This window comes from Phaethon aethereus (genome assembly GCF_964289735.1).
Source record: "Phaethon aethereus genome assembly, chromosome: 7".
NCBI lineage: Eukaryota > Metazoa > Chordata > Aves > Phaethontiformes > Phaethontidae > Phaethon > Phaethon aethereus.
In genome coordinates this window covers 9,027,853-9,041,759 of record NC_138583.1, presented here as the reverse complement: position 1 = coordinate 9,041,759, position 13,907 = coordinate 9,027,853, and the positions used below count along the sequence as shown (strand labels likewise).

At 37.7% G+C, this 13,907-nt stretch overlaps 1 protein-coding gene across 1 annotated transcript in view; it reads right to left on the bottom strand.

Annotated features, from left to right (window-relative positions):
- Positions 1 to 13,907, bottom strand: part of FAM13C (family with sequence similarity 13 member C) — a gene marked incomplete at both ends in the record, with an annotated part of 127,320 nt that overhangs the window by 80,115 nt on the left and 33,298 nt on the right. The gene's annotated exons all lie outside the window — the stretch shown is intronic.

The following is a 13,907-nucleotide window of genomic DNA, read 5'->3' as shown; positions in this document are numbered from 1 at the left end:
GTAAAAGCTGGGAATACATGGAAGGTATCCATCTATGTCTAAATACTGAAATTTACCATATGGAATGATAGTGTAACAAATGCCAGAACTGATCAATGTTCAGAAATGTCATCTCTCAAATTATGCAAAAAAGCCAATGGAATTGCCTCAGCCCTTAACGACACCATTCCTTCATTGTCAACAGGAACATGTGAAAGTGTCTCTCTGCCAAAAAGTTTTTGTCCTGACTAGCAAGATTTAACAACATAAAGAACACACAAAAGAAGAAGCCCAAGGTAGACACAGACAGATAAAACTATCCTTATGCTCTATGTCACAACATGAAAGGGAGACTGTATAAGGAGCCCAAATCTCTCCTGCAGTCAAAAGCAAGCTTTAGTTGAATTTTGGATCATCTGGTTATCAAGCAACAAAAAAAGGCATCTCCTCGTGAGAAATTAAAATTTTCCTGAACATCCTCATTTCAAGCAGATAGGGAAAAGAGCCCCATGTAACAGTCAGCAACCAGCTCAGGTGCCTGTGTTAACCAGGTAGGTAAGCTGGATGTAAGGGGTATTCCAGTAGCATTCTAGATGATAAAAAACAGCACAGGCACCGAATGCGATCTCAAATGTCTATCCAAAAATTAGGCAAAAATGGTAGGCTTCTCATAAAAATACGTTTATATAGCTGTGGATATTGTATAGCTAGAAGTATTCACTTTAAGATAAGCATGAATATCTCAGTCTGATGAACAGGCAATAAAGGAGCATAAAGTAAATTATGTTACTGGTACATGTTTGGCTTTTCACTCAACATGAAAGTATGACACAAAAAGTCAACTTATACAGAAAAGTACAAAAACTAAACATAAAGATTTATAATTTATTTTCAAGTATTTCCAGCATAACTTTCCTGGGAACCTGCAACCACATCTGCTGTAGTCACTGCTGCAATTATAATATAGTGTGTAGACAAAGCCAAGTTAATTTTAAACTAGTTAGTTCAACTACAGGCACTTCTTTCTTTGCCACAGTGAGGCCAGAGCTCAGCATGGGCTCCTTTCTCTCTTTAAGAAGCTCCTAACTTGATTTTTATAACTTACATGGGTCTCTACAGCCACACTGATGTTAGTTAGCTAACCCAAAACTGTCCTTTTGCCTACATTATACAGCAATTTTGGCTACCAGACTTCAGTAGACAAGTAGACATATAGAACAGAAATCTTTACAATAAAAATCCCATGCAAATCAAGCCACTGATGCATGCCATAAATACATAATAAAATAAATGTTTTACTGCTTTTAAAGTGTATTTGAAAAAGAAGCTTTTTTTGGCATCAATCTGAGCAACTGTGTTCAAAAAAGAATGAAATGGACAGATGAACCTATTTCAAAGAGAGAGAATAAAGTGGGATGTTGATGTAACATTTGTAAGAAATCCATATTTTCTTAGTGACCATTTCATAATATTTTCATTACCACGACCACCACCCCCCACCTTTCAGCTCCACTGAAGGGAGACTAAACAAGCTGTCCATCACATACTAAACTGCAGGACAAGGGTCCCTCCTCCCATTGTGAAGCTCATATGCTCAGAGAGTCCGTATGCTTGCTGCACCTCTGGCTCATGAAACCTTTCCTTGACTACATCACAGCCTTGGCAGGAGCAAGATGTAGATTTACCTCCTTCCTGGCAGTCCAAAGATATGTATCAGCATCACTGCAAAATTACACTGTATTTTCTCTAGGGTTTCGTGACACCTGAGACTGTATGCTTTAGATGGATATTATCCAGGAGTCCACCCACACTGTACTTGCACCATCTGCTTTCCCAGTATAGCCATATTACACTTTTACAAGTCTCATAAAATCTTCTATGGTCTTTCTAGGTGCTCAGACATGACCAGACTGAGGGCTTAAAATATTCTCAAAAAACAACATTCCAGAAAATTTTCCAATTTACCGTTTTAGTTATGTACAGCTTACTTAAAACTCTGTTACCACCTTTCAGGGCAATCCTTGCTCTTCTGAACAAATCTCTTAAAATAAAACACACAAGAAAAACAAGAAACCACGACAGAAATAATTCCCTCAGGAATCTATGGACTATGAAGGGACACAGTTATTGAACAAATGACAAAATGGAAGTACTTTTTACACAAAATTGCGATTTTGAAAAAAAAAAACAAACTTAACTTTCTGCCTCAAAAAATTAAGAAGAAATACAACACACAGAATTCAAAATACAACTAGGGAGGAGAAGGGCATTCTGGCTACTGCCCTGAAAGCCTCTATCAAGGTGCTTCTCTTCAGGGCAGATGGTGAAGGAGTCATTGATTTAATTTTCTTAAGGGGCAACATGGAAAAAAAAAAGCAGTATTTTGGCACATCAAGGATTTTGCTGGAAAGAGATTTATCCATGAGAAAACATGTGCTGCATGCAGTTTTAATGAGATTCTGTATCTGTCTCACTAAATTACATTTTTTAATCTGCAAATGGTAAAGGACGAAAGCTGACAATTGTAAGGGCTTAGCTAAAACTTGTTCTTAGATTTTTTTTGGTGAAGGAAAAATACATAGTCATAAGACAGCAAAAATAAACCTATGGTCTGAATTTTAGTCAGGATATTGTCTTTCCTGTTACCAGTTTTGTATAGTTTCTAGAGCAACACAGTTGGAAATGTAAGCAGCAGACTTCTCAGAGCTTCCTGTGAAAGACAGATAGCTTTTTTCATGCTGAATCTAAAGCCCAACAAGATTATAGTACGTATTTTTTGCTTCACAGAACTGTCAAGATAAAAAAACACATTTGTTCTTTTGTGCTCACATTAAAAGAGTAAATGAACTATATATCAGCCTTCTCAAACTTATAAAAATATTTCTCAAACTCAAACAGATTTGATATCACAATTGATATAAAAACAAGACTTCAGCAGTGTGATTGGAGGCTTGCCTGCTTTCAATGTAATCAGCCATCTTTTCCTTTTAATATTTGAAGTCTTCCACCTGCAGGCTATTAGCTTTAGTGCTTTGTAGAGAAAGAGTCAAAAGAACTGATCAATAGAAAATACCAGCCATGTTTGCCAGCCAACAGAAACATCAGAGGTGACATGCAAAGCTAGCCAATATGAAGTAGCTCAGCATGAATTTTCCATTAACTCAGGAATATGCTATTTCTATGGAAAACTACTGAACTACAAATCTAGGAAGAAAATGCTGCTGCTGACATATCCATTTCAACATATTACACTGAAACCAAAACAGAAATTCAGAGTTTGCTTTTATGAAGATTATAGTGTGAAGTAGTAGGAAAAATACTAAAAAACAAAACAAAACAAAAAAAAAAACCCCCACAGTTATTCCTTTTGAAGCCATGGCTATAGGACATGGAAAACAAATAATCACTGTTTTTGAGAGATACTCCAATTTCACTATACCCCATGTATGATGCAAAAATGCCAATGTTTTGGCAAGCCCTGAATGAAAATGGAAAATACTTTGGAAAACTAGGTGGCAAATGAGTGTCAGTATTTCATAGAAAAATCATCAATATCAGAGAAAATAATAAGCAGTCACTGAAAAAAAAAAAAACAACCTTAACTAATAAATTGCAGATATATTACCCACACATTCATGCACAAACCTGTCTGGGCCAGGTGTACCAACTGGATGACTTATACTGCCCACTGCATCGGATCGCAATATTAACACCACATTAGCAATCCTCTACTAAGTCAGTATTATTACCTGGGAAAAAGGATGAAAAGGGCATTCAATATTGACATGTTGCACATGGTCTGAGAACGAAATGAAACATGGTTACCTTTAAAAGGAAGAGAACAAAATAGCCAACATATGCATTGGTATAAAGTCAAAACTCTATTTCAGTTTGCAAAGGGCCTTAATAAAACTCACACGGTACTCCCATGGTTGCCCTGCCTGTGCAGGCACAGGGGCAGGCAGGGCAGAAATCAACAGAAAGCTTAGGAGACCAAATATAGCCCCCAAAGCACTGCTAGGCCTTAAATCAAACCCCAGCTCCAGACATTAGGGAAAGTTTTTGAAATCCCAAGGCGCTGTCCCTGAGCACTGCTGGCTTTTGGTGCCGACTGCCACAATGCTACCCAACACAGCATGCTTCCAGCATGAGCCAGAGAGCAGCCATGAGCTCGGTGCATCTCCTGCCCTGACCACAAGGCCTGAACTTGTTTCAGATCCAGGGGCCTGAATACACCATCCACGTGTCCAGTATCTTCATCAGCCACAGCTGGATTACACAAGATTTGTCTGACTTTGCTCAAAAAGAAAAGTACACTTACCACTTCTAAGGTGTGCAATCCATCAAAGTCGAAAACAAACATCCAGAGTTTCCATTACCTTCCATAAAACAATAACAAGCATTGCACCAAAAACTAGGGAAGATACATTTTATTTTCCTTCCTTTCCCCAGCAGTGGAGGTTTTCTCTTAAAGTACTGCACACAAACCAGGGTCAGGCTTTCCTTTCTCAGTAGCAATGTGGCTTAAGACAAGACCAATGAGTACAAACATTTTCAGAATCCAAGCAGTGCACAAAATTGTACTTCTAAAACAAAACTAAATCTTTTTCCTGTTGCAAATAGCCTCATACTGGAAAGGATTATCTAAGAGTATACTAGTCCATCACTGCAGGTCTATACTGGTACAACTTTATATAATAACAGGCTCTAATTGGAGTAAGACAGGCATGACTCAGATGTTAGATGGTATCTAACTATACAGTTACTAATGAATTTCTGACACTGGCCATACACAAGAAAGGATCCACAACCATATAAAACATCAGCTGTAGTACTTGCAAAACACTTGTCCTCTAGCAAAGAGCTGGCTAGAAGCTTTTTCATTCTAAACTCAATGAATTGTCACTAAAATATCCCATAGCATCAGAAAGGGAGCACTTTGCAGAGACATACAAGTCTTAAGATAACTTTTTATCAAGAAATCTTTTTGGATTAAGAACTCTGGTATAACATGGCAAAAGAACGACACAGTGTGATCTGAAAATTAAAAAAAAAACTGCAGTTGAGACAGAGTAGAAAACAGTCTCTCATTAATAAGTCAAGCTCTTGGAGAACTAAGAATTAACTACAAGGCAGTAAAACAATTTCTGTCTTGAGAAGGAATATTGAAAGCCAATAGAGGAAGAAACAGTTGTCTTTTTAAAATCTAAAGCATAATCACAGAAGCAGAGCTCAAATCAGAGAGCAGAACGGGGCGGGGCGGGGAAGAAGCATCATTTGCTGCCTGCTGGACCTGCTGGTCATGCTGAAGGAAGCTCACTTCAAAGGTCAGATGGTCTCTGGTCCAGATAAGAAGCTGTGTCTTTGAGAAAAAGGATGAAAGGAACAATCTTAGGCTCCTTTTGCCTGTCACAGTTCAAGGAGCGTCTGCATGATGGTCCTAGTCATGATTTAGTTTTACTCGCAGTAGTCCTGCAAGGAGCAGGGAGTTGGACTCGATGATCCTGATGGGTCTCTTCCAACTTGAGATATTCTATGGTCAGAGAACTGGGATAAGACATAGAGGAAGTTTATGATCACTAGTGCTACCTAAAAGAAAAAATGCATACTTAAGAAAGCTTGGCAACCTTCTTCAGCTGTTTCCTTCAGACGCCACACATTCCTGAGCAATGAACACGTATCAGAGTTTTCCTAGGGCACCTGGAAAGGTTGGAGGTGCAGCACTGATCCAGAGTGCAGAGAACCAATGCTCCAGGGTACCATGCAGGAGTATTGGAAGTCCAGGTGAATTACAGACAACCTAAAGAGACCAAAACTGGAAGCCCCCACACACCCAAGGACTTGGCATGGGGTGAGGAGACCCATGGGTCAAGCATGAGTGCTACACATAGTGGTGCCAGGGGCATTAATCCTCCACTCAACAGCAAAAGAAGATTTAAATGTATATCACAGCTCAGTTCCTCTTCGGTTGCCCACAGGTGTGCCATCTGAACAGAAGTCTGACAGCATGGATCATTCATTGCAACACAACACATATTGAAATAGGTCCCTTTCCCTCACACCAGGATTCTGGACTTTTACTAATGCTTTCCCTTCTTCCTTCCAGGCAAAAGCCTGTGGCATGTGACAAGAGGGTATTGGGACATTTACTTAGTAACAAAAGTTCTCTGAGCCTTTTCTGTAGAACAAAAACATTGCCTTCAAACCACTGAAGTGGTAAAAGAAAAAGGCTGTCCCATTAATTAGGAAGAGCGTCCACAGCATTCCCCATTGGTCATATCAAAAACATTATAGACTTCATCCTTCTAGTTACCACCAGAAATATTTTATCAAAAATATTCAGGACTATGCAGTGAAAAGCAGTGCTAAATAATATTTTTGTTAGCCACCAAAATTATTTCACTACTTCATAGAGAGCCAAAAAATTAATTTACTTTCTTCACTGAAGTTTACCATACTTGAATCCTCAGATCAACTGAATCTTCAAATCACAAGAAAGCCAAAGCAAAGCACATAGCATTTCAACCCAATATGCCAGGGATGCAGGGAAGTTGAAATATTAGAGCAAATTAATAACTGTTTGATGAAATATAAGGCAAAATCAGAGGCTTTGTATATTGCTAGTAGTTTAGAAGTGCCTTCGAATTCTAGGTTCAGAATATTTCATTAAACCTGACAATTAATTAGTGGGCCTAATGACTCCCTCTTCAGCAATCTGAGAGAAATGAACAGGAACATCTTTTCTGGCCACGTCCATCCTCTCTGGAAATGTTTTGCAATATGTTGCACTAAGAAACTAGCATTCCTGCTCTCTTGTGCAAAGAGGTCTTTTTTTCAGGTTTTTGTGCCATTACTCTCAATTACTAAATTACTCCAAAATAATTACATAGATTTAAACAGCTAAATGTCTTGTGGTATCAAAGAAAGCATCAAGGAGTATCAGGGAACTTCTTTCCCAACCCATTGAATTTCTGTTCTCAGTAATAAAGCAAGATCTGATCCACAGTTACATCATGGAAAATAACATTACCACTGTTTTTATGATGATTCATATCCTCTAATTTTCAAATTCTCTTGACGGTCCTGCTGTGCCACAAACAGCATTAATGTCACACTAGAAGAAAATCACAGATCTTAAGTGCAATTTCTGAGAAAGGAGTTCATAAAATTCATAATCTGTTATTTTCCAGGCTCAGCCATTGTCAACGATGTATCTTCAGGACAGTAACAAAGTCAATGGACAACACAGGTCTTCAATATTTCTCAAAATAACATACCACATAAAGTGCAAAACATATTTGACCATAAAAATAAAAACCCTAAAATATTGCCTATTGACAGTGCTCTTTAAAAAAAAAAAAAAAAAATCTTTGCATACCACCTTTCCCATGCAGTCTGAGTCATGAAAAATGTAAGATGTTGCAGCTAGGGTAAGAAGCTAAGATAAGATAAATTCAATTAGTTGCAGAGTTCTGCTCTTTAACTTCGTTTTAGCAGCAAATAAAATCAGCTCTGAGACACTTTCTTTCATACCCTTCCTGTGTGAAGAAAGATTTGCTCCCGCTAAAGCTAAGGAACTGCTCCAAAAGCAGAGCCCAGTACCAGGCTGCATTACCATAGCTGCTTTCACTGGCAGGAACGGTGCATAAAGAACTAGGCATTCAGCATTCCCTCCCTTCTGCTCCTCATGCCTTTGTACTGCCCATTAACAACACAATGACTCTGTCCTTGAAGCCAAGAGCTGGTCCACAGATAGGAATAGTACACGCAAAAGGAGTTGGCTATTTATATGCTTTGCATATGCTTTAATTACACTATCACTACAGCACACAACAGCAACACGCTTTATAAAGCACTGACAAATTTTATGGTAATTAGGAAGCCCAATTAGCAATTCTCACACCATGGGCAGATTTTGTTTGATTCAGTAACAGTTGAAGAGAGAAAAATTTAGAAGAAAAAAAGGCTTAAAGGTATCTGAAGTTAGACACAGAGGAATCTAAGTCTGTAATTTAAAGTATATTTAACATATGTTTGAAATTTGTTCTTCTCAACAAGAGCTCTGACTTCAGTATGTGCTTCCTGAATAAGTTCTGCAGCATTTTTTCCTCTCATTGACATAACTGGCTTATACTTTCTCTGGAAAATAGTTTTATCCCATAAGAACAACTACCAAGAGCTAAGAGCAAATGCAACTTTAATTTAGCAAGTTACACACCATCATAAAACATTTCTGAATAGAAATATGATCAGCAGTTATACTAGTATAGGTAACACTCAAATGAGAGACAGTTACCAATTACCTCAACTTAGGAAAAGAAACCTGTTTTTATAACACAAAATGGTTCCCTGTGGTGATTTACACACCTTTCACTCTTAAGGTATCTACTGCCCAAGGTGATCTTATTCAGTTCCCAGTCAAAATACATCACCAGCTGGATCAGTCCTGATCAAATGCAGTCCTGTTATTCCAAAGCAGTTTAGAAAGGTGTCCAGGTATGTCAGCCTTGAAATGTTGTTGTTTGATATGACAGACAGTGTAAGTTGGACGTAAAGCAAGCCCAACCTCAGACTTGGGAAGAATTCTGAATTTTGTAGCTCAGTAGTGTCCCCAGTGTAAACTGGACTGACTTCTCTTTTTACATAGGCTACACAAAGCTCTTAAGTTAAATAAAATCTTTTTTCGTATGAAATCAATAGGGAAACAGTTCATGTAATTTTATTTCTTCAGCTACACCCATGCAGCTGATACCACTCATGATCCTCAACATTGTTTCAGCTTTCACGGATATTAGGACTTGCCTCATTCAATTTATTGTAGCATTAGTCATACTGAGATACAGACATGCGCTTTACAGCTGTGAGAAAAATAAGCTACTTGACAGCAATTAAGGTAAAACTTTGCTTTGGCATAAATGCTGGAAAACTGCTATTTCCTCAGTCTCTCATGCTCCCCAAAGAAAGGGTGAAATGTTAGAAAATTTTAATGACAGCTCATAAGGGGAAATGAGGGAAATTCAGAGAATTACACTTGCAGATTAAAATACGGTAACGTAAAACTTCTGTAGAGTTCTACTGTCAACCCCCAATGCTGAAAATGAACCCACTAAACTACAATTTACAATGATTGCAGACAACACTTCTCAAGGATTTTGCACACGTGTCAGTGGTTATTGGATGTAATTTTACTAGAGATTGGATGAGAACTATTCTCTCTCATTTTGAAAATACTCAAAAAGTCTGTCCTTTTTTTTTCCAACAGTGAAAGTTAAAAATGAAAGCTTGACATTTAGCACAATACCTACTTAGAAAGAGTAGTTCCATAATTTATGCCTGCATCCACATCAAAACCACTTGAAATATTCCCTGCTGCATACTCTATCTCCATATAGAGGACTCAAAAGTGCACACACACATGGATGGATACAGCAGAACTGAGCTGACTCTGGAAAGTGGATAAAGTTAGCTACAACCATTCATGATGATCTATTAGACAAGATGTGCCTGCATCTGCTCAGTCTGGGTCTATCCCTTGGTGTCTACAGGCAATGCCCAAAATGACTGGACTTGCTTTCTCTTGACCAGCCTGATTGCGTAAACAGAAAGAATTAGTGTTAACAATATTACTGTTAAAAAAAAAAAAAAAAAAAAAGAGTAAAAAAATATTAGTGTAAATGGTTGAGTAGCAGCAACAGCAATGAGAACAGGTCTTTCCAAATGGGTGTGCAGGAGCTGAAACAGTGGTAGCATACCACATTACACATTACTCTGGAGTAAGGGTGCACATGCACATGATGGGGAAGTAGTATTAAGCCTATTTACTTAAGCTAGTACAAAAGGCTGTGTGGATGCATTGTCCTTTAACCAGGTTTATTTTGGTTTAATTTATGTCAAGCAGAAAAAAGTTAAGAAAAACTACACCTACTCTGAAAACCAAAAGGAAAAAAGTATCATGGAGAATTTTACGTTACTTTAGCTAACACCAAAGTAAGCCTGTGTACGCAAGTATGCATGTGGACAGACATACAAAACCGTAGATTTCTTTAAAACTCTCACCTACAGGATGTAAAAAGGGTACTTGGGAGACTAAAGCAAAGCCAAGAGCATTTGCTGATTAATATGTCTTCATCATTGACCTCACTACCAAGAAACACCACATTTTTTATTTCCTACATTTGTACATGGGGAAAAAAAACACCAAAAAGTAATTCTAGTGTACTGCAAGAGTTGGTAAATCAAGCCTACTGTGTAGCCATAGATTTCCAAACCCTAGGCAAGTTTTCTGAATCAAAGACAAAAAAATCAGTTTAAAATATAAAGTATGATCAGAAAAAAATCTGATCAGAAAAAGACACTCTATAAAGTTTTGTTACACACTTGCCTTTGCTCATCAATTTTGCCATCTTTGATCTTCGCTATAAATTGCCACTGCATTTGCATATCTTATGAAAAGCATATTAGGAGAGTGAAGGAGGGAAGTGAAACAGCAGTCTTGCGATCCCTTCCTTCAAAACAAACACACTTCATCCATTTCAAACTTGTCTTTGTCAACTTGGTAGTTTGTTAATCCCAAGAGAGTTTCTAACAAAACTTTCTTGATATATGGGACAGGGCATGTCGGTTTTATATTGCTAATGTTTTACATTCTAAGCTTTCTGGTTACTTTGCACATCTTTTGCAAAAAGGCAACAGGATTATATTGTCATTGGAAGGTGTATAATGGAGCTAGGGAGGACAAAAGACCAGTTTCCCATAATAACAACAGTGCTATTTGTGCCTACTAGGTTCAACAGTATTTAGCATCCTGTACATTCAGACTAGTGACACTACCCCGATATAATGTGCTGCCACGGGGTTCAGCGGTAGCTGCAGTTACCCTTGAATTTAGCCAGCAGAGTTGGCAAATCTAATTATATTTATCAACTAGCTTTTACATGAAAAGAAGTAACAACAAACAAAGCCCAACAGGATGAATCTGACATAATTAATTGTTCACAAAATAAAAATATCCCGTGGTATATCTAGAATCCTATATACGCTAGCAGTCTGTTCCCAAGACAGACATTTTTATTTGCCCTTAATAACAAACTTAAAGGGATTAAAATTGCCTAAGCATATTGATAGACATCTATCAAAGACATTTCTGTATATCAGTCCCAAACTGACAGATTTGTATACGCAATCAAGTTAAGCCTCCTACTTTAAAAGGGCGTAACACTAAACCAGCTAAATAAAAGACAACTCCTGTTGCACAAAACTAAAGTAACAGAAGTCTGTAGCTTGTTATCAAAAGTGTGAGTCATCCTCACTTTTCCGTTATAAAAAGAATTTGATAAAAGTTGTATTATTAGGACAAGTTTTAGTTCCAGAATATGAGAGCACCAGATAGAAAAAAGACAGTAAGTAACTGAAAAAGAGACCCATCATCTGTTTTATCTGACAATGTTTACATTATAAAAGAAACCAGCAACACCATATAGGCATACTAAACAACAAATAACGTATTCAAAGTCAGTGATGTGAAGGCAAGTGCATGGGTGCTCTCAGTTCAGAGCTAGCCATGAATTTTGGAAAGCTAAAGTAGCTTTACTGTCCTTTCCCAGCCACGTAATCTTGATAACACCTTTCTTTACTGATGTATTTACTGAGAAACTGGGAAGCACTTAATTGTGCTTAGATTTAACAGAAAGGTGATTTTATGGTAGCCGAATACCAACACTTCGGTTCTGAATCAGTAAGTTTCACAGTCATCAGGTTTCTTAACTACAATACCTATTCCCATCACAGCAGACTGAGGCTCTCTCTTCTACATACTTACTTCATTAGTGTTTGTCTTTGTGCAATACACATCTTTTGGGTGGCAGACTGTCACATCTAAGAGCTGGTTTCAGAAGCGACCTTCTTGTGGCGTTGGATAATTTTTTTAAACCAACAATGTCGCTCAATGCAAGTAGTGTCCCTGCTTGTTGGAGTTCAGGTCACTTCATTCAGATGCTCCATTCCCTGCTCGGGCAAGAATGTGCCATGCTAACTTGAACTAAATGGTCAAATGGTTAGTTCATCCTATTCTGCCAGAAACAAATGACTATGCATTTTCACTCCAGCAGAGGCAATAACAAGCAGCTGGCATTACAGCTCTGTACCTGGTACCCCTGACTGGCCTAAAGGTTTGCAAAGTGCATATTTACCAACAGTATTTGCTTACTTTTGTTTAAATGAAAACAAACAATTGAGGAAGTTCACATCAGCAATTGGCCCACTTGCTAATACTTATTAAGCAAATAATGAAGCACTGCTTCCAAAGCAGGCATATTCAAATTTATTTCCTGAAAAATTTGTCTTTTGCTGATCTTCACCAGACCTTAGTCGTAAAAGAATGACCACCAGTGAACGCTAAGTTCTCTGAGAAATGTCAATCTGTTGTCCCAAGGATACATGAATTAGACTTGAATTTTCTGCAGGAATTTCAGTTAGCAAGACAAAGTCATGGCAGATAAATATTTGAGCATGAGTTTGTTTTTTTTTTTTTAAAGTCTAAAACGTATGGCACAAACTCAAGACAGAAAACTTGGCTTTAATTTCACGGTGTGCCCAAAGGGATTTAAACTTAAATGCCTGAGCATTTGCAGTCTCCCTGTTGATATGTTCTCCAGTGTTTACAAAATTTATGCACGCACATTTTTTTTTTCATTGCAGATTCTGAAATTCGTCTGTTTTATAACCCAGATGAACATCCAAACCATTACTTACCAATTGTGTAAGATAGGAAAGACTTAAATTTAGTGTTATCAGCAAAGAACAATCACCAGTTTTTCCAGTATTATCAAAAATGTAGAAAAAATGCACAGAATTCCTATTATATACTGAACCCAGTACTGTATCTCAGATCCAGAAATGAGTTAGGACTACATGCAAGTCTTCCATCTGACCTAAACGACGAGTATGATTTGGAAGATACCCTCTCACAGAACAGACCATTATTTCAATAGTACTTGGCAATTTCTCTGGTGATAAAGGCTCCACATTGGGAGGTAATATCTACTGGAAAATAAAGATGGTATCTTTTGAAATCTGCTCTCTTGACTTTTGTCTCCCAAATGATGTATTATACTCCCTTATTGCTCCACTAGTATTTGATTAGCTTTTGGGAAATGCCAGCTTGTCTCTGCTTCAATAGCTTTGTCTAAAACCTTGAATTATCTTTCCTAGTTCTCTCAGAAAGCTATTTCCTAACTAATGTGGTTTATTAATCTGCTGCATTTCTGGCAAAGCAAGCAGAATAGTAAGTGGGACACTTCAGCAGTGTCTGGCATTACAAAATATCTGGGAAATACTTGAAGTTGCTCTAACCATAACATCTTTTCTTTGTCTTTTTCACTGCAGAGCACAATAAATTTCACCTCCATTATGGTGTTTCAGTGGAATCTCAGAACAAAACCCACAAAATCTGAAAGACTGGAACATGTACCATTATTTTCCAGCAGCTATTAGCTTAGTCTATGTATTTCTACTCCAAAATGCAAATACAGGTGGGAATGCATCACTGTATTTTTAAGCCTTATGGGTAAAAATATTCCCTGCAGAAATTTTTTGTCTAAGCTATGGTCCTGTGGTCAGACCAGCCAAATGCTCAAGAAATGATGCAAGTTAGTCTTGGGGCACAACATAATACTGTTTGCTTACATAAATGCAAGTCTCATAAAAGCCAAGTCTTTCTGACAGAAACACATTGAAGTATTTCATCTTTCTTTAGACATCAGTTTTTCTCTCTCCAGAAAATTTAACCATCTGCATAAAGCACAGTCATTGCATACCACAACTCTCTCCAAAAAGAATATTTCAAGATGCTGACTTCACCGCCAGCCCCATCCTGTTCCCAGGAGTAAGCACACACAGTTATTGATATATTTACTCTGATTGCATCTCAG